The sequence below is a fragment of the Martes martes genome, assembly GCF_963455335.1.
Source record: "Martes martes genome assembly, chromosome: 7".
NCBI lineage: Eukaryota > Metazoa > Chordata > Mammalia > Carnivora > Mustelidae > Martes > Martes martes.
In genome coordinates, this window is record NC_137894.1 from 86,824,367 (window position 1) to 86,828,663 (window position 4,297).

Sequence of the window (4,297 nt, forward strand, 5' to 3'; positions counted from 1 at the left end):
AGGTGTTTCTATTCCACAGAGTGACCCTCCATTACTGTATTTCAACATCACTTCATCCTGCCACTCTAATGAAGTCCAAAATGATTACTAAGAGTTTATTTAATCAGGAATGCCTGGGTGGCTCAGTCGTTCCTTAAGCGTCAGCCTTCTGCTCAGGTCATGATCCTGGGATGGAGCCTGGTGTCTGGCCCCCTGCTTAGCAGCAGAGTATACTTCTCTCACTCCTCTCCCTCTGCCCCTGCTCCTGTGCGCGCGCGCGCTCTCTCTCTCTCAAACAAATGAAATCTTAAGAAAAAAGAATTACTAAGATACCTAATCACAGAATTTGTGCTCAGATGAGCTATAGAAATAATTCAGCTGCTAGATGTCAAAGTAGGCAATTAAATCAACAATGAACCAAAACGGAATTAATGGTGAAGCCTCTAATCACTTACTATGATTGTATAAGCAAGAACCTGTTCCATCACCCCATGGAACAAACTCTCCCGCTATTTGAGGGCCAGGTGGATCAGTGCAAACTTGGGGGTTATCTCACTGTTGAGGGAGTCCCTAACAAGTGTTTACTGCAGATTTATAGAACCAGAGCCATTGTGAGGGTTGGGGAGGAAAGGGCGGTAGGAATGGAAAAGTACTAGGTACTGAGGGAGTGAGTCATTTTCCCGATAGGGAGACCTCCAAATGGGGACACCTGGCTAGGAATGCAACTATGCTTAAGAGCATTGCCAGCCAGGAGGGACTGAGTCTGACGGCAACTCTCTTCAGAGATTGCCATGCACTGGCTGTGCACCAAGTCTGGTATGGGGAGGGCAGTTTTCCCCTGTGAAGCCTGCCAGGTAAAGCCTTTTTAACTGCTATTATCAGGCATGAAAAATCACCCATAGGTTTTAAACCAGCAGTCAGACTCAGAATTACTCCCATTTCCTGACAGTAAAGCTCCATCACAGCCCCAAATCACCAAGGCCCAAATCCTATGATAAGTAAGTTAGTTTTAGCATCCTTTTGCTGAGACATAACCCTAATCTCAATAATCGTGTGACTACAGGAGTGTTCTGGTAGTCTGTGGTTGCAGGGCACTGACAACCCCCAACACACAGTAAGAAGGTGCCGCATACGTAACTACATACAGCTATGTTTCTCACAACCTTGTCTAGCACCATTCACTCCCTACTCTCTATGCATCAACCATATTGACCTCCTTCCAACTTTTCCAACATGACCTATTTCTTCTAGTAATAAGGTCCTGAACAAAGTCTTTCCTCTACCTGCTAAGATTCAATATACAAATGGACAATGGCCAGACCTATACAGACACACACACACACATATATGTACATATATATACATATATATATATATATGTATATATATGACCTATAATCTTCAGTAACCACCCAGGAAAAGCAGCCTAGAAGTTAAATTTGTAGCAAGTCATACTGCTATCTCTAGAAACAATCCAGGAAGCCAAACAAAAACCTCATAATAATTGTTCCATGATAGCCACGACTTGATTAACAATTGACAGCTCTCCTAATATTTTTCCTTGCTTCCAATTTAGGACCAACCAACCAAAGAAAGCCATATATGTACCCTTAACCAATTTCATGGAATGTCCCTCTTCTAGGTAGAATAGTGGGGTCAGAGCATGCTACCCTAGTATGCTACCTTAACATATTATTTTGAGTTAAAGGTCCTTGGAAAAAAACATATGCAAGAAAGGCACTCTGACCTTCCTTTTTTTTTTCCTGAAATCAGAAATAAAACTGTCATGTGAAGGGTACCCTCCCTATACCAGCAGGATTTTCCTATTAGGAGAGATGGGAAGTTGAAGCTGAGATAAATGTCTACAAACAAACCTTATTAAATTAAACCCTTATCTTCCTGGTTACTTTCCCACAATTAACTGCCCCAGCCCAAATTCCTTTGTGTTGTTATATTATAAAAATTTACTTTGTGCAACCTATTATATAAGCTTTCAGTCCAACCTTACTGGGGTCTTGATTTTTCTTTAAAGGGTCCCACATACGTGTAAGAAATACTCAATAAAATTTGTATGCTTTTCTCTTGTTAAGCAGTCTTATGTCAAGTTTAATTACTAGGCCCAGCCAGTGACCCTAAGAGGGTGGAGGAGAAATTTTACCTTTCTTACAGTAGCCCACATAGAGCTTTCCCATGTCATAGTCTCCAACCAGGGCATATCTGAAGTCTTCCCCTTTTTTTCCAGTATAAATCTTTCTTACTCCACTGCAGTAGAAGAAAGCAACCCTTATAAATTTTTAACTTACTTTCCTCTTTCCTGAATTAATTCATTCCTGTGCATTTTAAATTTTAGAACTATTTCAAATCATTCGAGTACTTTATTTTTTTTTTAAGATTTTATTTATTTATTTGACAGAGATCACAAGTAGGCAGAGAGGCCGGCAGAGAGAGAGGAAGGGAAGCCGACTCCCCGCTGAACAGAGAGCCCGACTCGGGGCTCGATCCCAGGACTCTGGGATCACGACCTGAGCCTAAGGCAGAGGCCTTAACCCACTGAGCCACCAAGGCGCCCCCATTCGAGTACTTTATTACTCATCCCTTCTTTTGGAAAATAATTATTGCCAAGGACAACCTGTGTTCCACTCTGCTATTCTTCTCCTTTCTTCATTTATCTATGTGTAGTTATGCCACATACCTATACATGAAATCCAGTGTTAAACATTGTTCCTTTGGTGGTTCATTGGTTTCCTAGGAAGTTATTTGTTCTTGTATCCAAAAAGTGGGTGGAAAATGCTAACAAGTAAGGTTCCCCAGCCCACACACACACAAAAATAAGAAAATCCAGAAATGAAGGGGTGCCTGGGTGGCTCAGTCGTTAGACATCTGCCTTCGGCTGGGGTCATGATCCGGGGGTCCTGGGATCAAACCCAGGATCCAGGGCTCCTTGCTTGGCAGGAAACCTGCTTCTCTCCCACTTCCTCTGCTTGTGTTCCCTCTTCCACTATCTCTCCCTCTGTCAAATAAGTAAATAAAATCTTAAAAAATAAAGAAGAAAAGAAAAAAAATCCAAAATGAAGTAATCAATTACATTTCCTAATTTTTCTTGATTATTATCAAAATGGGGACAAGAATCTTCATATTTCTCTTTAACTTTACTTCTTCCAAAATCAGTAAAAAAATTTTTTTAAATGTGCATCTCAATAAGTGTAGTTACCTTTTGTCACCAAAGTTATTACAAAATCAGTAACATTTTTAACCAAATAACCTTCCAGTTTGCTGCCAAGCAGTATGTTTATCAGTCTGCCAATTGTTTAGTTACTGTTCATAAACACAAATTTCTTTAGCTCTTAACCCAAGAACTTGTCCTCATTTTATTTTCAAATGAGAGAGTTACATTCTGGTTTTGAAATCAATTGCTTGCAAGCTAAAGGCAGTGCTTTAAAAAAAAAAAAAAGCCTTAAAAATAAACATAATGTTAGAAAATAAAAGCCAATTGTATTCACTTAGAGCTTGTTTAGAAAGAATGAAATATAATACTTTCATTGTTTCTTGGCATTTGTCACTCAGCACAAGTTACTTAATTCATTTCTGGCTTGATTCACCTGTAAAACGGAGATAATACTACCTGCCTCACAAGACTGGCCCTAAGATTAACCATGGTAACTTTTGGGAATTAGCGTTAGCTTTATCCTTTCACTGCTCATATTTGAACAGAGGTTTCTCCAAAGAAAAAGAAGAAAGTAATGGCTACTCAAGGACTAATACTTATTTCGGGCAAGTATAAAGCGATCTTTCAAGTAGCCAAGCACATGAAATTCTTCTGGAAAATTAATTTCTCATTCATTTGGCATCAGATAAATCCGGGTTGAAATGGCTCTTCCCCTTTGGGAAAAAGTCACAGTTGTAGTACTTAAACCCATCTATTTCCTCCTCTACAAAACCGGGATAATACCACAATACAACTTACTTCAAAAAGATGATTTAAAAATTAAAAGAGGAAATATACGTGATGTGTCTATCAAGGGCACTGCTCATTAATTCAAAAAATATTCAAGGATTCCTCACTCCTGCAGATGCCTAAAGGTTAATAATCCTCAGTCTTTACCCTCGCCTTGGACGAGAGAACAGAGGGAAAACAGAAACACTTCAGAACCACTTCTTCAAGGAACTAAATTCACTGTCTTCTTACACCACCGGACCCTTAACCTTAGGGACAACCAGCAGGCTCCCTCAAGTGCAATTACGCCCCCTAAGCCCTGCCTCCTCCTTTGACTCCGCGCCGAAAGTGCCTACCTCTGCGCCTGCGCCGTGACCTAGATTT